The 27,709-nt window shown below is 26.0% G+C and overlaps 1 long non-coding RNA gene across 1 annotated transcript; it reads right to left on the bottom strand.

The window, feature by feature from the left end:
• Positions 1-3,251: 3,251 nt before the first annotated feature.
• Positions 3,252-12,029, bottom strand: LOC122500278. Its single transcript, XR_006301454.1, has 3 exons — positions 11,964-12,029; positions 10,880-11,237; positions 3,252-3,436 (listed from the first exon to the last, which is right to left on the bottom strand). It is a non-coding gene; the product is annotated as an uncharacterized LOC122500278 (long non-coding RNA).
• Positions 12,030-27,709: the final 15,680 nt, after the last annotated feature.

Here is a 27,709-nt window from a genome sequence, read left to right as displayed (position 1 = left end):
ACAAATCTTTCCAGAGAAAAAATTCGATTACATTGAACCCGCACGATTATATTAAATCGAAAATAATTTTAAGAAATTTCTATTCGACACAATTTTTAGAAATAAAAATCAACCAAAGTTTTGCAGAATCGAAATTTAAATTAACCAGACTTTCGCTTAGCAGAATTTTTAATCAACCGAATATTTATTTATCCCAAGTTTTTTTTTAAAACAATCCGATTTAACTAAACTTTCATTAATCAAATTTTTTATTCAACAGAATTCTGATTGAGTCGAATTTATAATGACAGAATTTCTATATCTCACTGAATTTTCATTTATCAGAATTTTTATTTATCATTCGATATTTGTCAAATTGTCATTTGATAGAATTCTTAAATTGAAGAAACTAATTTATTTTATTTCAAAGATAAAATAATAAATGTAAAAAAATAATAACAAAAATTATTTTAATTAAAAGTTAATTTAATTTTGTAAATTAAATTTAACAATCTAAAACAAAAAATAGTTACAAAAACTTACTCTAAATAAACTAACTTTTATTAATGCAAAATACGGTTAAAGTTACTTATTTTATAAGAAAAAACTATAGATTTTATTTATTTTAATCTTGACGAGATATTCATTAAAATTTATAAAAATAATTGAATTCGTGCAAACTATTTTATTAAATTTTGTTTAAGTAATTGAAATTTTTCGAAGAATTTAATTAAAATTTTTGAAAATAATTGAATTCTTGAGAAGAATTTTGATATTTATCCAAATAATTGAATTTTGGAAAAGAATTTCATTAAAAATCCTTAAAATAATTGATTTTAGGCGGAGAATTTTGTTGGTTATCAAGATAATTGAATTCTTTTGCAGAATTACTTAAAAATTATTGAAAAAAAATTAATTTCCTGCGACGAGAAAAATAGGGGAAATTTAGGGGAAATTTTCAAAATAGGGTACGTTTAGGGGCCAAAATTGAAAAAAGGGGACTTTTAGGGAAATAGGGGACTTTTAGGGAAATAGGGGACAGACTGTGAAGCCTGATGCCATTTTCTAAGCCGAATTAAAAAATAAAAATATTTACAAATTTTCTATAACTTTTGTTCTAATCTTTCGAAAAATTTTATTACCATTTTTATTTTTTATTTTTAAAAATTATTCAATTCTTTAGAAAAATTTAATTAAAATTGCATTAAAAATAATGGAATTTTTTCGAAAAATTTTATTAATATTCTTGAAAATTGAATTTTTTTGACGAATTTTTTTATTTCTAAAAATAAGTGAATTCTTGCGAAGAGTTTTATTTAAATTTTTGAAAATAATTGAATTTTTGCTAGAAACTATACCTTTTATTTATAAAAACAATTCAATTATTGCAAAGAATTTTACTAGAAATTTTTAAAATAATTTAATTGTTTTGTAAAATTTTATTATTTATGAAAACAATTGAATTCTCGACAAAAATTCTATTATTTATGAAAATAATTGACTCCTTACTAAAAATTACATCAGAATTTACTTTCTAAATTTGAATTTGAAAAAATTTTTACTAATCGAAATCTAGAGAGTATTAAAATAATTGAAAACTTGAGAATTTATTAAAATTTTTGAAAATAATTTAATGTTTTGAAGAATTTTATGTTAATTTTTTAAATAATTGAATTTTTATGAAAAACATCAAAATTTTTGAAAATAATTGAATTATTTATACGATTTTTATTATTTATAGAAATAAATGAATTATTGTGAAGATTTTATTAAAATTTTCGAAAATAATTGAATTTTTGCTAAGATTTTTATTATTTATAAAAATAATTGAATTATTGTGAAGATTTTATTAATATTTTTGAAAATAATTGATTTTCTGCTACAATATTTATATTATTTATAAAAATAATTGAATTCTTGCAAAGAATTTTACTAAAATTGTTAGGAAAAATTTTATTATTTATGAAAATAATTCAATGCTTGAAAAGAAATTTATTAAAATTTTTAAAAATAATTGAATTGTTTGGAAGAATTTTATTATAATTTTTGAAAAAATGAGTTACTTCGAAGAATCCAATTAAAATTATTTTAATTGAATTCTTGTGAAAAATTTTATCAAAATTTTGGAAAATAATTAAATTCTTTTGAAGAATTTTAATAAAATTTTTAAAAACAATTGAATTTTTACAATGTTTTATAAAATTTTGTTATTTACAATGATAATTGAATTCTTATCAAGAATTGTATTACATTTTTTTAATAATAATTAAATATCTGCGAAGAAAATTCTGAAAAGTTTAGAAAAAAATTCAATTTCTGCTACGAATTGCATTATTTATAGAAACAATTGAATTCTTGAAAAGAATTTTTCTAAAATTCTTGATAAAATTTTGATTATTTATGAAAATAATTTAATTCTTGAGAAGTAATTTATTAAAGTTTTTAAAAATAATTGAATTGTTTGAAAGAATTTTATTATAATTTTTGAGAAAAATGAGTTATTTCGAAGAATCTAATAAAAATTATTCTAATTGAATTCTTGTGAAAAATTTCTAAAAATAATTGAATTCTTTCGAAGAATTTGAATAAAATTTTTAAAAACAATTGAATTTTTGCAAAGTTTTATAACAATTTTTGAAAATAATTTAATTTTTTTAAAGAATTTTCTTATTTATGAAAACAATTGAATTCTTGCAAAGAATCATACTAAAATTCTTGGAGAAAAATTTTATTATTTATGAAAATAATTCAATTCTTGAGAAGAAATTTATTAAAAATTTTTGAAATATTTGAATTGTTTGGAAGAATTTTATTGTATTTTTGAAAAAATTTAAATTATTTTGAGGAATCTAATTAAAATCTAATCTAAAAGTTTAAAATCTAATCTAAAAGAATTCGAATTAAATTTTTATTAAAAATGTTATCAACGTTTTTTAATAAACAATTGAATTTTTGCAAAGTTTTTCAAAAATTTTTGAAAATAATTGAATTTTTGAGACGAATTTTATAATTTACGAAAATAATTGAATTTGTGTAAAGAATTTAATTGAAGTATTTAAAAAATAATTCAATTCTTTCGGAAAATTTTATTGATGATTTTATTTATTTATTTATTTATGAAGAATTGATGATCCAAATAATGAAAATATTGAATAAAACAGAAATTCCGTTAAATAAGAAATCAGTTGAGTTAACGAAATATTGGTTTGTAATAAATATTCCATTGAATAGAAATTCGATTTAATGATTTTGAAAAAACTGAATATTCCCACTAATGCTTTTTCTAGAATTTCTATGCGTTCCAAAATGTCTATAATTAGAATTTCCTTGATATTTCCATTACTCCATGAACCAAATTAAAATCCCCTGCGACAATTCCATGATTTCCTGGTCCTCATGACTAACTTGTAGAAACCCTGATGATATCCTAATGACAACAATGTTTGTTCCGCATAATCTACAAAAAGAAAGGTAAAAGTACAGAAAAATGATCTTTAGCCAAAAATAAATTTAAAAACAGAAAGCAACATCAGACTTTAAAAAACAAGAGCACAAAAATTATCATCGACGAATAAAACAAACGTTTGAAAATGCAATTTGCTAATTTGCTGCAAGCGTCCCGTAGGGCAAGATCAGAATAGCGAAAAAGTGCGAGCATTCAGACTGAATTGGTGGCGTTTTAATGTGAAATGAAGGCATTATAAACCCATTAGGGGGCGCATACACAAGGCGAGGCAATGGTTGCGTGCAAAATGTACATCGCGGCCTCTCTTTATTTGAATACACAAAACATTAACGGCTCTTGTTCTCTCTTTCTCTCTCATCAGCATATTATATATATTTTCATTTTCTTCTTGCAATAGAAATTCCTTCCTTTTCTATCTCCCATAATTCTTTTTCTTTTTTCCGCGACTATACATATACCGAGCGTCAAGCCTAATAACAACTTGGTTAACTGATGCACTGCTCAATGCCCATCTCAGCGTGTCTGTTAAATTGTTAATTACCCAGAGAAGACGAAGAAGACGAAGAAGACGAAGGAGAAGAAGGAGAAAAGTCCCTCTATATGGAAGAGCAATTGAGGCTTCTTGCTAGCTGCCAGCCGACGTTGAATGCGAAACGCCCACTTCCGCCGATGCGAGAAAGGTTCACTTTATTCCATCACCTTCCACAACTTCTCCTCGCGATTACTTATATTGGCTAATTTGCCATAATGACCAATAGTCTTCGAGGCTGAAATCACTCTCAATAATGAATTTGTTCAAATTTACAGATGAAACAGTGGGAAATAATATATTGGACAAAAAATATTCTACTATATCTAAAGGGTCTTTTCTAAGTTGTCTTTTCCAGAAACTGAAAAATTATTTATTAAACGCCTATTTCAAACAGAAACGTGAGAAAATCTTTTTGCACTGCTCATGAGACAAGACAAGACTTTATTTTAGAAAACCCATCAGGCGACCCATCGGATTGACTTTAAGGCGCAAAAAATGTTCAAAAAGTCGTTAATTTTATTCAGTGCTGACACAAAAATTTACTCTCTAAATCTGAATTATGGTAGAGTTCTACAAAAAAATAGTAGAATTTAATTAATTGTTAGTCATTTTCATGGACTTTTCCTATTTTTGATTCGTAAAATCAGTTGCTACTATAAAGTTTTACTAATTTTTTTTAGAAGAATTTCACTAATTGCCATAGTCAATCTAATTCCCTAAATTAATTACCTAGTTATACTTTTTTATTGACACTTAAGAAAACAGTTCGACTAATTATTAGAAAAGTTCTACTAACAATTAGTAAAATTTCACAAACAATTATAGTAAAATTTCACTAATTGCTAATACACATTTTACTAAATCATTTGGTGCCTGACTTTTCATAAACTACAAGTTTTAAACGTTCAAATGAACGAAATATTTTTTAGTAAAAATATTTTCATAAATTACTCATTTTAATAAAAATATTTTTTAAAAATTTAATTTAAAACTGAAATTCTACTTTCAGAAACTTTACAAATTATTTTTCTAATAATGACACAACATTATTTTAATAGAAATTTAATTTGATAAAGAAATAAGGGTCAATCTCTAGAAATGAACAAATTCAGAATTGAAATTTCATTTTAAAAAAAGTTGAAAATTCACTTTTATTATTAGTCCTTTGGCAAAAGGGGGATCCTAATAAGCCTATAAAATACGTGGTTACAATCTTTATCAACATTATTATTAAAAATTAATGTTTTTTAATCAGAATTTTTGTTGAAAATTTCTCGCAGCTAAATGGGTTTCAAAATTGATGAAAATTAATTAAAACTCGTTACTCAGGGGTTTTAGGGGTCGCCGATTACGAATCCGATGTCAGTTTCTCAAAATCCAAAATGGTAGATCCAATATGGCAGACAATTTCTTCAAAAATTTAACGGATTTGCTTGAAACTCGTTACTCGGGGGTTTTCGGGGTCGCTGATTATGAATTTCAAGATAGTTTTTGAAAATTGAAAATGGCGGATCCAATATGGTGGACACTTTTTTCAAAAATTCATCGGGTATGCTTGAAACTCGTTATTCGGGAGTTTTCGGGGTTGCTGATTACGAATCCGATGTCAGTTTTTGAAAATTCAAAATCCCGAAATCCCCAGAGCGACAAGTTTTAAGCCAATCTAATTAATTATTCATACTAGATCAGCCATTTGCAATTTTCAAAAACAAACATCAAATTCGAATTCAGCGACCCCAAAAACCCCTGAGGAACGAATTTCTATCGAATAGCATCAATCTTCAAATTATCCGCCATATTGGATCCGCCATTTAAAATTTTTTTTAAACTGACCCAAAATTCGTAATCAGCGACCCCGAAAACCCCCTAATAACAAGTTTCAAGCAAATCCGATGAATTTTTCAAAAAGTGTCCGCCATGTTGGATCCGCCATTTTGAATTTTTAAAAACTAATAACAGATTCGTAATCAGCGACCCCGAAAACCACCAAGTAACAAATTTTATGCAAATCTGAGCAGTTTTGAAAAAAAATGTCGGCCATATTGGATCCGCCATTTTGAATTTTCAAAAACTGACATGAGATTCGTAATCAGCAACCCCGAAAACCCCCGAGTAACGAGTTTCAAGCAAATCCGATGAATGTTTTAAAAAATTGTCCGCCATGTTGGATCCGCCATTTTGAATTTTCAAAAATTATTTATTATCATATTCGTAATCAGCAACTCTAAAAACCCCCGAGTAACGATTTTCAGGCGAATCCGATGATTAATAAAGTCTGTAATTTACGTGCTGTGTAATGGAAATATACCATGGGTAACGGAGGGGAGTTTTCTTCCATTATACAGCTTCAAAATGTTATGATTCTAATATAAAAAAAAATAAATATTATAAATAAATTAATGACAGCATTTGTTTTCTTTGTTTTTAAATAAAACAATGTTTTAAAGATTATTAAAAATTATTATTATTTACGTCCTAAAAACTAAATTCACTGCGGTAACGGAGGGGAGTTTTTATTGTGTCGATGAACACTGACAAACTAAAGATTCTTTTAAAACTATTTGTATTCATTTTGTTTCATCATTTTATGCAATAACCATAACTATACTGACACTACAAAGAGTTTTGATGTATTTATTTCTATTTTATCGTTTTTGTTTATATTTTATAATTATATTTGTGAGCGGTAACGGAGGGGAGTTTTATTTCTGCACAAAACTAATTTAATTCTAGGTAAAAATAACTAACAAATATTTTACTTTATTTTTCATGATTGAATTCGAAATAAAATAATAAGTAGATATTACCGGGCGAAAGATTTTTTTGTATTACAGAATTAATATAATACCTTTTCTATAAATGAAACTTAGGTACTTCATGAACGGTAACGGAGGGGAGTTTTTATGCTATATAAACACGTGTATCTTTAAATATTTCAAATTTTCGATTTATTTTTCATAGGATCCGATTAAATCATGATGAATGCTATTATTAGGACGTAAAGATTTTGAAAAATTATTATTATTTATTTTTAAAAATCTAATGTACGTGTCATGTGTCCCGATTGTGAGAATGACCCATAAATGAATTTCGTTCACTTGAACGTTCAGAATTTTAGGATCATGACTTTTTATCATTTCATTAGTAACTTTCCGCTAATTCAGATTTAGAGATTAATTTTGTATTTTTCTGACCTTTCACAGATTTTTAAATACAATTACTTAAAACTATAATAATTTTGTTAACTAAATATTTAAATACTTGGTATTTATTTTTCCACAGGAAATAAATTTTTTATAATTTCAATTTCCAATCTTCCAAAATTCTTAATTATTTCTCAAAATTACAACTGTAATTTATTCAAAATTAAATTATTTAAAAAAATTTTTAACTGCAATTCACCTCTAAATCAATTATTTTTAATAATTTTCGGAAAGTTCTTAAAAAATTCAATTATTTAATGAAAAAATTAAATTTTTTTACTATTGTAACTGAAACTTTTTATGGTTTTCTTCAAAAAGTCATGAAGGTTAAAATTATGATGAAAAATTAGGAAAATAATTCTTCTAAAAATATTTTAAAATAATTTCGGAAGTTTATAGATTTTTTGAATACTTAGAATTTAATTATTTAAATAAAAAATTTAATTTTTTTAGCATTATAAATGAAACACTTTATAATTTTCTTAAAAAAAAGTCATGAAGGTGAATCATTAAAAATATGCAACCAAAAATATTGTAAATAATTAATTTTAAAAAATAGGATTAAAAAATTAGCAAAATAATTCTTCTAAAAATATTTCAAAATAATTTTTGAAATGTATAGATTTTTTAAATACTTAGAATTGAAAAATTTCTTAATAATTAATAATTGGTAAAAAAAATTTTGAAAATAATTAAATTTATTAAAAGAACTTTTTGAGAATATTCCAAAATAATTAAGTTTTTGAAGAATTTTTAATTAAAAATCTTCGAAATTATTGAATTCTTCAAAATTTTAATTATTTAAATCAAAAATTAAATTTTTCTTATCATTATAACTGAAAATCTTTATGGTTTTTTTAAAAAAAGTCATGAAGGTGAATCATTGAAAATATGCAACTAAAAATATTTTAAATAATTAATTTAAAAAATTAGGATTAAAAAATTCTTAAAATAATTCTTCTAAAAATATTTCAAAATAATTTTTGAAAGTTTATAGATTTTTTAAATACTTAGAATTGAGAAATTTCTAAATAATTAAAAATGAGTAAAAAAAATATTTTGAAAATAATTAAATTTATTAAGAGAACTTTTGGAAAATACTCCAAAATAATGAAGTTTTTGGAGAATTTTTTATTAAAAATCTTAAAAAATATTAAATTCTCCAAAGTTTTACAAAATTCTAAAAAATTAAATTTTTTAAAAATATTTTTAATTAATTTTTTTTTAAGATAATTGATTTATTCAATTATAGATTGAAAATTCTCCAAATAACTAAAATGCAGAAACATTTTTTTTTTTTTTTTTAATGAATGAATTTATCAAAATCATTTTTCTAAATTACCAAAGATTAATCAAGTTATTGAATTTATTTAAATTTTTTAATGTAATTTTTTTTGTCCATATTTTGTAATTTACAAAAATATATAATTGAAAATATTCCAAATAAAGTGTATCTCAAAAAATTATAATGAACAAATTCTCAAAATTACTTTTTTATAAAAAATATTTTGAAGCTAATTTTCAACAACTGTCATTTTCAAATTTTTATTTGAAAATTTTTCATTAAAGTTTTTGAGAATTAAATTATTTTCAGAATTTGACATTAAAATTCTTCTAAATTTGATTTTCAAAAAGTTTAATGAAATCCTTAAAAAGAATCAATTATTTTCAATCAAACTTGATAAAATTTCAATTATTTTAAAACTGGTTAATTATATATTTCAAAAATTTAATTGTTTGAAAAAACTTATTGCCCCAAAAATAAATTTTTGAAAGATTTTACTGCAGTAATTTTAGACACAATAAAAATCAAAATAAATTGCATTTTACACCAAAAAGTGGAATTTCGTTGCAACATTTAGAAGAAAAGTCGAAAAAAATCCCAATTTTTGAAATAGTCAAATTAGAAATTTGTCTTTGTTGAAAATATTCGAAAAAAAATCCAAATATCTTACTATCCAAGACCTTAAATAGTAGAATTTATCATCAGAAATCTTTATTTCCACAGAGTAAATTTTATAAAGTCCAAAATAAATTTTAATAAAATTTAGAAAAATGTACTTTCAACTTAGTAAAATTTATTCTGGAAATAGTGCAATTTGACGAAAGAATTTTAAACAGTTTTGGATTTTACTTTGAAAGTACCTATAGTAAAAACTTCATACGTTTGTTACCATGCATAAAAAACTTTCTGAATTTAAAAACTCGGAGAAAATAATAAGAAAAGATTTTCAAGTTCCAAAAAAGTTGAAATTTGTCCAAAGTTCGCAAAAAGTAGAAAGTAGAAGTAAAAAAAAGACAAAACCATAAGCAGAATTCCAAGACCAAGTGTTTTAGGAATTTTATAAATTTAATTAAATTAATTATAATATTATTATTTAATAACGAGATAAAAAAAGCGGAAAAGAGTAAAGAAAACGAGGATCAAGTAAAAAACATGACTAACTGTGTTTTTGAGACAAAGAAAATTTGTTCTCTAATGGATATTTGTGAGAGTAAAAAAAAATGATTTTGCGCCTCTTATATATATTTTGAGAACTCCACTTTGGGATAATTTAAAAATGCTGTATTATTGGTGTTTTTATGACAACAAGGAGAAATCGTTGGCTTTACGTGCACGTCATGAAGTTGCACACGCCTTCGATATTTATGATGACATTATGCTAATTTTCGCGGTAATACCTTCATGTCGCGTTTCAACGCCGGTGATCCCGCTCTTGCTACCACTTTTTTAGCAGCCAACTTCATGATTTACGGTGAAAGGACTGACCACGTAACCGTTAGTTCGACAATACCCCAACCGTATTGCTAGCGTTCGACAAGTAATACTCCATTACAAATATATTCGGCATGTCCCATTTGCCGGACAATGCTTTAAAAAGTCATTAAATTCCTTGATATTCATTGTCGGACAAATATGAAATAACCCCCCCCCCCCCCCTTCTCCTCCTCCTCATCTCTTTCAAAAAATACTTGTAACTTTTTAACGAAGCTGTCCAAAGATTATTTCTTCAAAAATTTCCTTTCAAATTCTCCGCCAAGAAAAAAAAAATAAAGAATTTGTAAAAATTGTGTATGAAATTTGATTTTAATTGAAATATTTAATTAAAGTCGCAGGTACTTGTATAGAGCAAAAAAATGTATGTGTAATTTCGTGTTAAATTATGTATGTTAATTTACAAGTTTTGTAAATGCGTGTAATCATAATTTTTAAGTTAATTAATTAAATATTTTATAAGATGCTAATTTTTTTTCAATATTTATTAATTAATTAATTTATTTTTTATTTTCAATCAGGGTGGTCACAAGTTTCAGATTAATTTCCCTGACAATTTACTGACATTAAAATTTATTATTTTCGTCTAGTATTTGTTATTGTGTTTTGTCAATTTTTGTCAATAATAAAATTTACTGACATAAAATTTGAAATTTACAATCACAACGATAAAAAATTAATTCGCGTGTCAAAGAGGAGGGGAAATTTTTGAGGGTCAAACAACCGAGGTCCTTTTTTGTAAAAGCAAATTTCAAATTTTATGCTCAAAATTTTATTATTACAAACAAGTTTCAACTAAAAGGGGAAATCAAATAATTTTTGTAAATATTCTATCACACTTCGAATAAAAATGATAAATAATAATCAAGCAATAGAAAAATTAAAATCATTAACAATATAATAATATAAAATCTTACCAGTACCTTTTTCCACAATTACTCATTTTACTTGTAGAATATTAAGTATTATCGTCCTTTTTCTGAATTATTGACTTACATCCGTCAAATTATTTCAATAACACTTTTCACTGACCTAATAATTCGGTTTTAGAACGCGATTACTAACTTGAAAAATAATGATTTACTGACTTTATTACTGATTATTTATACGACTTTTGTAAACACAACACTTTTTACTGCCCTAATAATTCGGTTTAAGAACGCGATGCTAACACTTTTCGAGTACTTTTTCAATATGTCTGGAAAAATCTTTCTTCAATTTAATACACTGACTCTTTCAGTTTTTTTCATATAGAATAATAACTACATTTCTTTACTTTGACTAAATGAGAAAAAGTTTTGAAGTGAATATGTATAAGACAAATATTACGAAAATTATTATTTTCTTTCGATAGATGAATTTCACATTGAAACGATTTGTTAAATTTTTTTTCCCGATCAATTTATTTCACACGAAAATAATCTGCATTTTTTGTTATAAAATAATTTCGGCATTTAATACTTCCGATACTAATTCGGAAATTATTTTCTTATTAATATTTTCCCGATTCGTTTATTCGACAAAAAATCACGAAAATAATCTGCATTTTTTATTATGAAATAATTTCGGCATGGAATATTTTCCAGTATTCAATACATTTCCCGACTTTTATCGAAAAATTGAACCATTTAACAAAATTATAAGTTAATTTCAACAAAAACTTTTTCTAAATTACGTCCAAACATTGTAAATTTATTGCAAACTGTACTTTGCATTACAACAATGGCGGACGATGGACGACGGAAAAAAAATTTTTTTACCAAATAATCCCGTATTTTTTGTAATATAATCAAAAACAATAAATATTATAGCACTGGACTAGAAAAACTTTACGTTAAGACGAAAATTTTAGAAATATCGGTAAATTTATGTTTCGGAGCCTTTGGCTTGAGTCGCGAACAAAAAAGATTCCACAGAAGAAATCAGAACAGAAAACTGATAAATTTATATAAATATCGTTAAATCTTTGCACCCGATGTGCAATTTTCACAAGAATTGATATATTACCTGAATAACAATTAGGAAAAATGTAAAAATCTATTGTTGCGTCGTACACTCCAAAGCTCTTTCTCGACAATATGGCCGACGTGGCCGACGCCCTCAGTGCTCAGCAGGGGGGTGAAGAAGAAGAAGAACGCGGCTAGTCAAATGAGTTTACCTTTTTAGTAATTGTTTCTATATTCACAATCACAATATGTATATAATAAATAGAATAACTCAATATTTAATCAATTATCTTTAATAAATTAAAAATAACTTTATTTATTTCCACTATTTTACTTTTTATCAAAACAAATTCTGTAATATTAGTTATGAACTTGACTACTCATTTGCAGCTGAGTTCGCGACTTCTGATTGGCTCAGCAAATCAGCGCGAAAATTCAATTTCGATCTTTTGGAATTCGAAACAATTATTTAAATAATAACAAAAGGAAATGTAAAACATTTATATAAATTCCTTTTTAACATTATAAACTTGATTAATAAAACATTTCCTTTCTCTAACCCTTTTTTTCTGTATTTGAAAAATACCTCCAATTTTTGAAAATCCTCACATTTCCTTTTTTTCAAAACTCTAAGAGATAAATAAACAAATTTATAATTTAAACTGCATTATTCGTTAAAATATATTGTAAATTAGTTGTAAAATTAATGTGAACTGTATAATAAAAAAAGGATTTTTCAAAATTAGTAGATCATTTGACTAGCTACGTTGTTCTTCTGGACTCCCGCTGAGAATGCTGAAGACGTCCGCCATATTGTCGAGAAAAAAAGTTTTGAGTGAACGACACAGCAATAGTTCTTTACGTTTTTTCTAATTGTTCTTCAGGTAATATATCAATTCTTGTGACAAATGCACATCGGATGCAAAGATTTATCGAAATTCGTATAAATTTACCAGTTTTTAGTTCTCATTTGTTTCGTGGAATCTTTTTTTGTTCGCGACTAAAGCCACGCAATGCTCCTCAGACGACTCGGAAACAAATTTATATAGATATTGCCACAATTTTCGTATTTAACGTAAAGTTTTATGGATTAAGTGTTGTATTATTTTGTGTTTTTGATAAAATTGTAAAAAATACGGGTGAATTTGACAAAAAAATTTTGTTTTCATCACAAGCGTCGCAAGAGGAATTTGAGGTTATGTTTGTGGTTTTGACCTTGAACGTCACTTTGCCGTCGTAAAAAACATATTTAATTTGCCAATTTACGCAGTTTTCGCACACTTTTTGAGAAAAATTTCACTTAATTTCTTTATAAATTCGTTCAAAGATTCAATTTTTTTGTCTAACGTCGCCGCGGTAAATAGTGAAACTCGGAATTATTCAACAGTGAATTTGTACCTCTCGAAGCTTTGTTTATTCATAAAAAATATAGAAATTTGTCGTAATAATCACTTTAAAATTTTTTCTCACGTTTATAAAAGTATTTATTGAGTTATTATATTTTTACAAAAAGTAGAAAGAGAAAAAGTAAATAATTATTATATTTGAATTAAAAAGTGAAAATGTTGGTCAGCAAAAGTAGGGTTGTGAGTGATGAAACGTTTCATTGAAACAATGAAACTTTCATTTGAAAGTTTCAATGTTTCATAAGCGAAAGTTTCATTAATTTCATAAAACATTGAAGAACCAATAATTAAGCTTTATTTGCACATGCGCAGTTGTCAGTTCAGGTTAGATAATCTCTAGAAATTTTAGGTTAGCTCGAAACAATTTAATGAAAATTTTTTGTTTACATCCGAAAACACGAGAGTAGTTGTGTTAATATTAACTAAAAATTACCTAAAATATTACCTCTAACGAGTGACTTAAAATTAAATTATTAATATATTTTTTAATTATTTATTTTATTTATAAAAATTAAAGAAAGATATTAAAGTAAATAATAATACTTCATGTTTTTGTCGATAATAATATGCGTTAATTATTATACTTTCTTGCATTGAATTTGAAATTTCCCGCTTGTTAAGAATTGCAAAGACTTTAGCAAAGACATTAATTTTTAGTTATTAATTTTTATTATAATTAATTTCATTATTACGTTTTACTTTTAAGAAACTTTTTACTATTTGATGTTTGATTCTTTATACGCAATCTAAGTTTATGTATTCTGATTCTTTCTAAATAATCTGTTTTAAAAGTATCGTGCTTCGTTCCTCGAAATTAGTATGTGACGATTTTGTTTAAAGTTTATTTTCTTAGAAGGCTGATAATGAATCCTCACTTTTGATGGAACAAAGAATCGTCGATTCTCCAATAGAATTTTGTTTATTTTATCCCTTCTGCGACGAAAACTCCTCCTTAAGTGGAGCTCTTGAAGCACAAAGGTTTTCTACATATTCATTAGCTAAAAAACTGTATTACGATTCGCACGTAATTCTATAATCTTTCCCAAAAACAATTTTTGTCATAACTTTTATGTATAAATAAAAAATGTAAAATTTTTATGTGAACAATAAATAAATCTATCATTAATCAAATATACGAAATTACTTTCTTATTGGAGTAAAATTCAATAAGAAGACACTTTATAGTGTCACTCTAAAACATGGTCCTTCGAGCCGGATATAAATAATACATATGAACATTTGAAAAATAGTGAACACTGTGTTAAGTGCATTTCAAAAAGTGATTGTAAATACATACATTTACATTTAAACATTACACATAACTATGAAATGATTAATTACAAAGTGACATAGTTCAGCTGACAATATGTTATATATGAAACGATATCAGTAACAGCTGATTTAGCAACAAAAAGTGATCATATATTGGATGTTAGTGTCAAAGTTTAACATCATTGCCATCAACTGGATTATTTAAATGGAGAATAAAATAAAATCAAATTTTATTATACACATTCAAAGATAGTCAGTAACAACTGATGATCATTACACGTTTTTGAGCAATCAGACAACAAGTTTGATTTTCACATTTCAAATATTTCACAAAATAAACATTTTTGTGAAAATGTAGAATAAGATGATGCGTTTTATACATCTTATTAAGCAACAAAGCAGGACAATGCGATTAAACATCCTGCTTTATCATGCCACAAGGTGATGCGATTATACACCTTGCACCAAGGCAGTTTTCAATTCCTTTTCTTTAGGAAAACTTTCGGCCCAAACAATTGGATACAAACGAGATACAAGGGTATGTAACACTATCAGATCACTATTAATTAAGTGTCCATAATATTCTATTTCAGTCAGTTTTTTAAATACTTTTGACAAAATGGATCATTTTGACCCACTAACTGTATTGTTACAAAAACGCATAAGCATAGAGGAACATGTCAATTCGTTCGATGAATTTCTTGTACAAATTAACGTAAATGATGCAAGTCAAATCGCGGAACTACAAATTCGATATAGTACGGTAGTTTCTAGCTTTTCTAATTTTGATGAAATATGTGATCAAATTCAATTAATCGATGCGGAAACAAATCACAATTCTAAGAAAAAGGAAATTCAAAATTTGTATTTTAAAGTTCTTGCTAAAGCTCAAAGTTTGATTTCCTCAATAATACCAGCAAATAGTACAAATGGTAACGGTTCTGTCGCGAGTGTAGACATAGGAAATAATTCAGTTTCCTCAATAAATCGTCGAAAATTAAAATTACCACAAGCTGAACTTCCAACTTTTAGTGGGAAGGTTGAAGAATGGTTATCATTCAAAGATACTTTTAATGCTATGATACACAAGCATGATGATATCACAAATGTTGAAAAACTACAATACTTAAAATCAGTTTTAAAGGATGAAGCGTTACGTAAAATTCAAGTATTTTCTATCACAGATGAAAATTATGATCGTGCGTGGAATCTTTTACAAAAATCTTATGAGGATAAACGTGTATTAATATCGCGTCATTTGAGTCTATTATTACGTTTACCTGTTCAAGAAAAAGAATGTTATCAAGGTTTGATAACTTTAGCTGACGAGTCGCAACAACACCTTCAATCATTAGCAACATTAGGTATCAATATCACCCCCGAAATTATTGTAGCAATCATTGAAGAAAAACTCCATAAATCAACTATGGATAAATGGGACGAAACTGTTAACCGTGGTGAATTCCCTAAACTTGAAGATATCACAGACTTTTTATATAGAACAGCGGCGCGTTTATCCAAACGAAAACACGATGAGTCATCCACTTCAAATTCTAACACTCAGGGTCCCTCGAATTCTAAAAAACGAAAGCTTGATTCTAAACATCATATGTTAATGACCACAAACTCGAAAAAATGCCCTCTTTGTTCTGAATCACACTTGTTGTTCAAGTGTGGAAAATTCCTGACCTTATCCACTAAGGAACGTTTTAAAGTCGTAAAGGAAGCTTCTCTATGTTTCAATTGTTTACGTGGCCATAAAGCCAAAGATTGTAAATTTGGAAATTGTAAGAAATGCAGTAAAAAACATAACACATTATTGCATTTCACTAAAACAGATAACTCAGAAGATTCAAATAAAAATGAATCAAAAAACTCATGACAATCAAAAATTGAGAACGTTTGTTTAACTTCCTTTACGACTCCTCCATCTTTTCAAATCATGACCAGCGCAATAGTTGAAGCATATGATGTCAAAAATAATACAAATAAAGTTAGAATTTTATTAGACACGTGTGCTACTGCAAATTTTGTAACATTACGTTTTGCGAAAAAACTACAACTTCCAACGTCCAAATGTTGTTTTAATATAGGAGCTTTAAACAATCTTTCCACGACAACAAATAGCATGGTTAAAATAACATTTAAATCCTCTTATAATGAGTATAAAAGGGTTCTTGATTTTTTAATAGTACCAAATATAACAAATCTAATTCCTAATGAGAAAATTCCGCGAGAGATACTTAAAATACCAAAAGGAATTCTTTTAGCAGATCCAAATTTTCATATTCCAGCGCCGGTAGACATGCTTATCGGAGCTGGTGTGAGTTTGTCTTTATTTCAAATTGGTTCCATCAATTTATCAGAAAACGGTAATGATTTATATTTACAAAAAACTCGATTAGGATGGATAATTGGTGGAGGTTTAAGTTTTTCAAAAGGATCAAAAACATTAAAAAATTCTAATTGTTTATTGACAGATTTAGAAGTCATGATAGAAAAATTTTGGTCCATCGAAGAAATCATTGACAAATCAAATTTTTCTCAACAGGAATTAGATTGTGAAGCTCATTTTAAACAGCACGTAACTCGAGATCCATCGGGAAGATATATAGTAGCTTTGCCTTTTAAAACATCCCCAAATGTATTAGGAAATTCTAAACAAATCGCATTGAAAAGATTAAACGGTTTACAAAAAAGATTCGAGAACAATTCTGAATTAAAAATTCAATATACTGCAGTAATTCAAGAGTATCTTGATTTAAATCACATGTCTTTGATAGAGTCACCTCAAGAATTTGAAGGTTTTTATTTACCACATCATGGGGTTTTTAAAAATACTAGTAGTACAACTAAATTACGAGTAGTTTATGACGGTTCCTCTAAGACTGGTTCAGGTGTATCATTAAATGACATTTTAATGGTCGGCCCGACTATACAAGACGATTTGTTTTCTTTGCTAATTCGATTCAGATTTCATAATTACGTATTACTCGCTGATATAGAAAAAATGTATCGACAATTTTTAATTCGTGAGGAAGATCGAAAGTATCAAAAAATTGTATGGTATGAAAATGGCGAATTAAAAGAATATTGTTTAAACACTTTAACTTTCGGTCTTGCTCCGTCATCATTTTTGGCCATTCGTTGTTTACATAAATTAGCAGAAGACGAGGGTCATCACTTTCCATTGGCTGCTAAATTGATAAAAGAAGATATATATGTTGATAATTTAATTACTGGTGCTTCTACATTAACGGAAGCTCGGGAAATTTATTCTCAGATGACAGATCTTTTAAACAAAGCTTGTCTTAATTTGCGTCAATGGGTTTCTAATGAACCTGAAATACTCGTTAATGTCGATGAAAAATGTCTTGACAATGAATTCAAGTTGAATAAAAATTGTATGCTCAAAGCTCTTGGAATTTTTTGGAAAGCAAAAGAAGATACTTTTGTATATTCTATAAAAGCCCCTGAAATACTATCGAAAGTTAGTAAGCGTATTGTTCTTTCAGAAATTGCCAAGTTGTTTGATCCGTTAGGTCTATTAGGACCTATAATTTTTTTTGCGAAATTGATTATGCAAGCGCTTTGGCAAGCAAAAGTTACGTGGGATGAATCGATACCTTCATCAATTCATTATAATTGGACAAATTTTTGTACTCAATTAAATTCGATAAATAATATTCTTTTTACGCGAAACGTTTTGATCGAGAATTCGAATTGTATACAACTACATGGATTTTGTGACGCCAGCGAAAAGGGCTACGGTGCTTGTTTATATATTCGAAGCAGTAATAGTGAAGGGACGGTTCAAATTTCACTTTTATGTTCTAAGTCTCGCGTTGCTCCATTGAAAAAAGTTACTATACCGATCGGTATAGCACAATAGTATGAGGTAAGGTTATGTTGAGTACTAATCGTAAGGCTCATAAGGTTACACGATATTGCTGTGGTAGACCTGAGGTGAACTAAAAACTTCCGCCATGGAGGTAAGGTTACATGTTAGGGTGTGGTGACTATATATGATAAGGCCATGGTAACCTTACACGTTAAGGTTGAGGTAACGTTACATGTTAAGGTTGATGTAAGGTTACATGTTAAGGTTGAGGTAACGTTACATGTTAAGGTTGAGGTAAGGTTACATGTCAAGGCTGAGGTAAGGTAATTATTAAGTTGTAAGGTTGAGGTAAGGTTGTGATAAGTTTACCAGTTATAGAAAATATTGAAAAAATAATTAATAAATAAATATTCAATTAAAATGTTAAGTGTGTTGCTCTTCTCTATTTTGGAAACCTGACATGAAGCAGAAAATTTTGAAAACAAATTTGGGGGGACTGGGATTCGAACCCGGGATCGGCGCGCATAAACCTATCATTCTAACTAACTGAGCTAAGTAGAGAACTGGCAGAAGGAAAATTAATGTTGCCTTTAAGGTGAACCAAGAAGATGATTAACTCCTTAAAGGCAACATTAATTTTCCTTCTGCCAGTTCTCTACTTAGCTCAGTTAGTTAGAATGATAGGTTTATGCGCGTCGATCCCGGGTTCGAATCCCAGTCCTCCCAAATTTGTTTTCAAAATTTTCTGCTTCATGTCAGGTTTCCAAAATAGAGAAGAGCAACAAACTTAACATTTTAATTGAATATTTATTTATTAATTATTTTTTCAATATTTTCCATAACTGGTAAACTTATCACAACCTTACCTTAACCTTACCTCAACCTTACAACTTAATAATTACCTTACCTCAGCCTTGACATGTAACCTTACCTCAACCTTAACATGTAACGTTACCTCAACCTTAACATGTAACCTTACCTCAACCTTAACATGTAACGTTACCTCAACCTTAACGTGTAAGGTTACCATGGCCTTATCATATATAGTCACCACACCCTAACATGTAACCTCACCTCCATGGCGGAAGTTTTTAGTTCACCTTAGGTCTACCACAGCAATATCGTGTAACCTTATGTGCCTTACGATTAGTATTCAACATAACCTTACCTCATACTATTGTGCTATGTGGGGAGATTAGAATTATGCGGGGCTCATCTATTGACAAATTTATATTTGAAAATAAAAGGTTCCTTACATTTAAAAATTGACAATGCTACTTTTTGGACAGATTCAGAAATTGTATTGCATTGGTTGCATACAAAACATACTTCTCTAAAAACATTTGTTTCGAATAGAGTTTCCGACATTCAAAACAATACGGATGTTAGTCAGTGGCGACACGTTCGATCAATCGATAACCCTGCCGATAAATTATCTCGTGGTCAATTACCCAATGATTTTATAAAAAATAAACTATGGACTGATGGTCCAGAATGGTTAATTCGTGATGAGAAATTTTGGCCCAAAATCACACTTAATGTCGGTAAAGATTCATTACCCGAGATTAAAAAATTGCATTGTCTTGATACCAATATTGATATTGACTTTTTAAGTAAATTTTCGTCATTCGCTAAACTCAAAAGAATAATTGCATTATGTTATAGATTTCTGCCTAAATATCGACAAAATAAAAATAATTTGAAACTAAATGAATTAAAACATGCTGAAACAGTTATTCTTAAACTTGTTCAACGTTCTCAATTTGCAAAAGAAATCTATGAATTAAAAAGCAAGAATTCTTTACACAAAGAAAGTCAATTGTATAAATTGGACCCATTTCTGGATCAAGAAGGTGTGTTGCGAGTCGGTGGTCGTTTGAGAAATTCTGACATTAGTTTCGATAAACAACATGCGATAATTTTGCCTAAATCAAACTTCGTTACAGATTTGATAATCACATCTTATCATGATGCTTGTTTACATGCAGGAACTCAAACCACTTTGTATACCATGCGTCAAAAATATTGGCCAATCAATGGTCGCAATCAAATAAAGAAGGTAATTCGAAAATGTGTGATTTGTTTCCGTGCAAAACCAAAAATAGCTGATTACAAAATGGGGGATTTGCCAAGTTCTCGTGTTACTAGAACTAGACCATTCAATCGAGTTGGGGTTGATTATTGCGGTCCTTTTTACATAAAAGAACGTAAATATAGAAACACAAAAAAGATAAAAATTTATGTAGCAGTTTTTGTTTGTATGGCCGTAAAAGCGATTCACATTGAAGCAGTAAGTGATTTGAGCACTGAAGCATTTTTGGGGGCATTAAGACGTTTTGTCTCTCGACGTGGTAAACCGCAAGCAATATATAGCGATAACGCAACTAATTTCAGGGGTGCAAAAAATGAACTTAGTGAGTTACATGTTCTTCTCAAATCAAACGAATTAAAAGATAAAGTTTGTCACTTTACAGCTGGTAACAATATCGAATTTCATTTTATTCCACCTTCCTCACCTCATTTCGGAGGATTATGGGAAGCTGGAGTAAAATCATTTAAGCATCATTTCAAACGAGTAGCTTCAAACTCATTGTTTACGTTTGAAGAATTTTACACGCTTGCCACAGAAATAGAATCAATTTTAAACTCAAGACCTTTGGTTCCTATTTCATCCGATATTAATGATATGACTGTTTTAACACCTGGACACTTTTTAATTGGTGATTCATTGATAGGCTTACCCGAAACAGATTTAACAACAATACCATCGAATAGACTTTCCTCTTGGCAATTAATTTCACAGGTTCGTCAACATTTTTGGAAAAGATGGAGCCTCGAGTATTTAAATGAATTAAATATTCGTCAAAAATGGAATAAAAGTACAATGAACCCAAAATCAGGAATGTTGGTTTTGCTGAAAGAAGATAATGTCCCTTGTATGCAATGGCCATTGGCGAGAATTCAACATCTTCATCCAGGAAATGATGGTATTGTGCGAAGTGTTACTTTAAAAATTGGTGATAGTTTGTTAAAAAGGCCAATGAAAAAAGTGGCTATTTTGCCTATATATGAACAAAAAGACGAGAAGTGAAAGTTGATCGTAAACTCCCAACGGGGGGAGTATGTTAAGAATTGCAAAGACTTTAGCAAAGACATTAATTTTTAGTTATTAATTTTTATTATAATTAATTTCATTATTACGTTTTACTTTTAAGAAACTTTTTACTATTTGATGTTTGATTCTTTATACGCAATCTAAGTTTATGTATTCTGATTCTTTCTAAATAATCTGTTTTAAAAGTATCGTGCTTCGTTCCTCGAAATTAGTATGTGACGATTTTGTTTAAAGTTTATTTTCTTAGAAGGCTGATAATGAATCCTCACTTTTGATGGAACAAAGAATCGTCGATTCTCCAATAGAATTTTGTTTATTTTATCCCTTCTGCGACGAAAACTCCTCCTTAAGTGGAGCTCTTGAAGCACAAAGGTTTTCTACATATTCATTAGCTAAAAAACTGTATTACGATTCGCACGTAATTCTATAATCTTTCCCAAAAACAATTTTTGTCATAACTTTTATGTATAAATAAAAAATGTAAAATTTTTATGTGAACAATAAATAAATCTATCATTAATCAAATATACGAAATTACTTTCTTATTGGAGTAAAATTCAATAAGAAGACACTTTATAGTGTCACTCTAAAACACCGCTTAAAACTTGAAACTTTGAAATGTTTCATGAAGCATTGAAACTTTCATGAAACATTTCATTTTCCAAAGTTTCATGAAACTTTACAACCCTAAGCAAAAGTATATATATTTTACATGACAGGAAGTTGTCGACGACTGTGTATTTATCGAAAAATGATGATATTTACCCAAAAAGTATAATATATTTGTCAAAGGAGGATTCTATTGATGACTGTATTTATCGAAAAATGAATATTGCATATAAGGAAAAATAAAAGTAAATAAGTATATACGAGGAAAAAGTATTTTAAAAGTGTTAGTAACCGCGGTTTTAAAACCGATTAGGGCAGTAAAAAGTGTATTAAAAGTGTGTCACGTTTACAGTCAATAATACCAAGTCAGCAGGTATTTGGAAAATTTAAAGACCGAACGATTAGGTCAGTAAACATTGCATAAAGCATTTATTTAATCAATATTATCGATTGATTTTTCGAAAAAAAAATCCAGGTATGATTTTCTATTATTAAAATTCATTATTTATTTACACAATTGTAAGTAATATTTATATTTTACAATAATCTATATAACGATTACTATTTATTCTTGAATTATGTGGACTATTTACAAAAAAATTATTCGATATTTGCTATACTTAAACCGTTTCCCCTTTGCCCCTAAAAATCCCCTTTTCTAAAAAAATTTCACCTTCGCGTGTTTTGATTTTTATTTGTTCGCCAGTAAACTTTACTGTTTCCAAATTTGAACAATTATTTTAATTTGTTAAAACAATGTATAAATTTTTTCGAATGCTTTAAAATAAAATATCTTAAGTATTTTCGAAATACTCCGGTATTTTTTTTTAATTTAATTTTTATTATGAATATTTTTAGGTTAGGATAATTATAGAAATAAAAATATTTTTTACATAATTGTTTGTTTAAAAAAAATATGTTTTATTTATTATTATTCTTTTATTTTCAAATATTTTTGGAAATAGTTTTAAGTTTACGGTTGGGGAAAATGAATCATTTAAAATAAATTTTTTTTTATGTTTTATGTTTTTTTGCAAAATTTTTAGATATAAGTGTATTTTTGAGAAGAATTTGAAGAAAATTGTATTTAAAATAATTGAATTCGTGGGGAAAATGTACTATTTATTGAAATAATTGCATTTTTACCAAGAATTTAGAAATAATTTAATTTTCCCTGGAATTCAAGTACAATAAGTATTTAAAATAATTTAATTCCAGCAAAAATTTTATTATTTATAAATTGGCTTTTTGCAAAGAATTTTATAACAATTATTGAAAATAATTGAATTCATCATAAAATTCAATTGCTTTCAAAATTTTCAGTAAAAATTACCTATTTTTAAAAAACTCAACTATTTTCATAAATAAGAAAATTCTTCAAATAAGAAATTCAATTATTTTCATAAATAATAAAATATTTCGGAGGAATTAAATTATTTTCAATACAATTTTAATAAAATTTCTCGAAGCAAGACAATTATTTATAAAAATATTAATTCAATTATTTTCTAGAATTTTAATAAAAAATCAATTATTTTCAACAATTCTTATAAAATTCTTCGAAACAATTCAATTATTTTTATAAATTGTAAAATTTCTTGGCAAGAATTCAATTATTTTTGTCAAATAATAAAATTCTTCTGCGAAATTCATTTATTTTCAATGCATAATTGTAATAAAATTTCTCTAATGGCTTCAATTATGTTTTAAAATTGTAATAACATTTTTCTAAACAATTCAATTATTCTCAAAAATTTTTGAATAAAATTCTTTGTAAATTTAAATTATTTTCAAAAATTTCAATTAAAATTATTTTCAAAAATGTAATTATTTTTACGAAATTTATGAAATTTTTCAAATAAAATATAATTATTTACAAAAACTCTAATAAAATTGTTTAAAAGAATTTAATTTTCTATGAATAATTTTAATACAATTTAATAGGAAAATTATTAATTAAAATAATTAAACACGATTATTTAAAAATCTTAAAAGAAAATTTCATAAAATTCAATTACTTTTAAAATTTTCAGTAAAAATTATTTTAAAAAACTAAATTATTTTTAAGAGAATTGAAATAAATTCTTCAGAACAATTCAATTATTATTGAATTCAATACCGGAATTGATTACCGGAATACAACGATTATTAATATAGGTTATAATTATAAAATAATAGTGTCAATTTTTTCTTAATTCAATTTAGAAAATTTAATCAAATTTAATGAATTAAATAAATAGAAAAAGAATTAAAATTACAAAAAATGAAAAAAACTAAAATTATTATTCTAATAATTATAATTACGTATGTTTTATATTTATATTATAATAATAATAATTATTATTATTATTATTAATTAAAATTGAAAGAGTTGAGCTTAAATTATTGGATTAATAAATAATTTCATGTCACATATTTTTTCTCTCTAATTAAATTAAGTGCAATTAATACGAGTAATTAAAAAAAAATTGCACAAAATTAGCAATTTAGAAAGAGAATAAAAAAATAAGTGTGATAAATAAATATATTCGTGTTGGAATGAAATGAATATTTTGAAATCTTTTTCACGCAACAGTGAAACATTTAATGTGACCCTCGTTTTGATCGTTGCTCGTTTAATTTTCCATTTCAGGGAAAGTGGCAGCGTAATAATAATTATTATTGTCCGTTGGTGGTTAGTAAATCGCATCGTAATTTCAAGTTTCCTCGCCTGACAGTACTTTCAACCCCCCCGAGTCGCGTGGTCTCCTTGGTTCATCGCGTGATGTACTTCAATGTGTATTGTACATTGGATACCAATGTCTGTAACCGGTTAACCGAATAGATCCGCCAACATTTACTTAAGAGCCCATCTTATATATATGTATATATGTATTTATACTATACCTTATAGAGACTGGTTGACTTTGCCGGAAATATCGAATTTTCTTCAAGAAAACTGGTCGTTATATCGCGAGGCTTCGTGATCAGCCACTCTGACCGCACAAAATATTATATTCTTCATTTCCTCCTTCCTCATTAAGTACGTTGTGCAAAAAGAAAAATTTTATATAAATTACTATTTCTATTTTTGAATTAGAAAAAAACTGGAATTATTTTAATTTTTTAATATTAAAAATAAGAAAAAAAATTCACTGGAAAAAATTCCTGAATTTTTTTCTCTAGGAACAATTTTTAAAGGAATAAAACTATTTTTTATTTCTTGAATAACAAAATTCCTGGTAATCAATTTTTAAATTATTGAAAACGTCAAAAAATAAATATTTTGACAAAAGAACATTTTTTCTAAGATAAATTTTTGGATGGAAAATTGTTCTTTACTTCCTTTTTTCTTAAAATTAAATTTAATTAATAAACTTCTAATAATAGAAACACAAAAAAGCCAATATTTTTTCATTGAAATATTTTCGAAACAATTTCTGTTTTCATCAAGAATGAATTTTAACGAAAAAAAATGTTATTTGGTATAGTTGTTCTGCTGTTTGGTTATCAAAATTAAGTAATAACTTTTTAATGAAAATGAAAATGAAAATTTCCAAAAAGAGAAATTCAATTATTTTATTTTTGCTGACAAAGTTTCGAATCAAAAAGTTTTTTTTAATTCAAAACAAAAGAAAAAGAATATTTTTTAACTGAGAAAATTTCGAAACCAAATTCTTTTTTCAATTCAGAACAAATTTTTAATGGAAGAATTTTTTTTTTACTTCTCGAATTTCAAAAGTAATTAATAAATGTTTAAAGAATGTAAGAAAAACAATGTTTTTTAACTAATAAAATTTCCAAACCACATTTTTTTCAATTCAGAATAATTTTTAATAGAAAAAAATTTGTTTGCTTTTCGACTATCAAAATTAATTAATAAATTTCTAAATAATAGAATAAAAACAATATTTTTTAAATGAAAAAATTTCCAAACCAAATTTTTTTTCAATTCAGAACAATTTTTAATGGAAAAAAATTTTTTGCTTCTCGAGTATATTATAATTTATTTTTTAATAATTTTTATTTTGAAATATTTTCAAATTTCAAATTAATGTATTGAAAATCATTGAATTGTTGCAAAGAATTTTATCAACAAATTTGATAATAATGGAATTCCTTCGAAGAATTTTATTATTTAGGAAAATAATTGAATTCTCGTGAAGAATTTTGATAAAATTTTTGAAAATTCTAATATTCTTTTTGAAGAATTTCTTTGAATTTTTTTTAAATAATGAAGTTTCTTTAAAAATTCTAAGAATAATTGAATTTTATGAAAAATTTCTTTTAAGTTTTTAAGATAATCGTGTTTGTTAATTATTGAAATTAAACATTTAATTATTCAATTTTATTAAAATTTTAAAAAATAATTGAATTCTTTTGCAAAATTTTATAACGAATTAAGAAAAAAAATGGAATTCTTTAGTGAAATTTTTTTCAAAATAATTGAATTTTTGCAAAGAATTTTACTATTTATAAATATAATTGAATTGTTTCGAAGAATTTTACAATTTATAAAAATAATTGAATTGTTTAGAAGTATTTATTAAAATTTTAGAAAATAATTGAATTTTTTCGAAAAATTTATTAAAATTTTAGAAAATAATTGAATTTTTTCGAAAAATATTATTGAATTCTTTTGAAATATTTTATATCGAATTAAGAAAACAATTAAATTCTTTTGAAATATTTGAAATCGAATTAAGAAAAAAATTGAATTCTTTCGCGAAATATTTTTGAAAATAATTGGATTTTTGCAAAAAAATTTTACCATTTCAAATAATAATTGAATTTTTGAAAAAAATTTTACTATTTGTAAAAAATAATTTGAATTCTTACGAAGAATGTTATTATTTATGAAAATAATTGAATTCTTCCGAAAAATATTATCAATATTTTTGAAATTAATGAACAAGAATAATTAATTAGTAAATTAGTTAATAATTGAATTTATTTAAAGTTTGAATCTGTAATTATTCAAAAATTCATATTTGAAAATAAAAAATTTTGTAACTTGCATAATTATAATAAATTAATTATTCGGCGCATAAGATTTGCTAGATAATTAATAAACTTTTAAATAGTAGAATGGAATTTTTTTTCAAAAAAAAATTTCCAAACCTAATTTGTTTTCATCATGAACAATTTTTAATAAAAAGGTTTTGTTTCTCGAGTTTTAAAATAAATTAACATTTGAAAATTTGAAATAAAATATTAATTAATAGTTGTAGATACCTAAATTTATAATCATTATTTTTGTATTTTTATTTATTTTAATTTTTGTTCTTAAAAATTGGTAACTGCAAAGAAAAATCGTTAAGTAACATTAATTTAGAGGCAAATTATGAAAATTTCAAGAAATGCTTTCTTTCTTTTTTATTTTATTATTTGAAGATCTGTAAAAGAAAAGTTTCATGGTTCATAAAAATTAAGACAATAACAATGGTTTTTTTTATACTCGGTATAAGAGTTTATTGGGTTTATTTACAGGGGGATCAGCTCGCACAATAATAGGTTTTTGCGTTGATTTTTTTTTCACAATACAAGCGTTAACAATATAACGTTCTACGCTAATACTAATCATC

Source organism: Leptopilina heterotoma, unplaced genomic scaffold, assembly GCF_015476425.1.
Source record: "Leptopilina heterotoma isolate Lh14 unplaced genomic scaffold, ASM1547642v1 Lhet_183, whole genome shotgun sequence".
NCBI classification, from domain to species: domain Eukaryota; kingdom Metazoa; phylum Arthropoda; class Insecta; order Hymenoptera; family Figitidae; genus Leptopilina; species Leptopilina heterotoma.
Note: the sequence above shows the minus strand (reverse complement) of the source record. Positions and strands in the feature narration are given on the sequence as shown.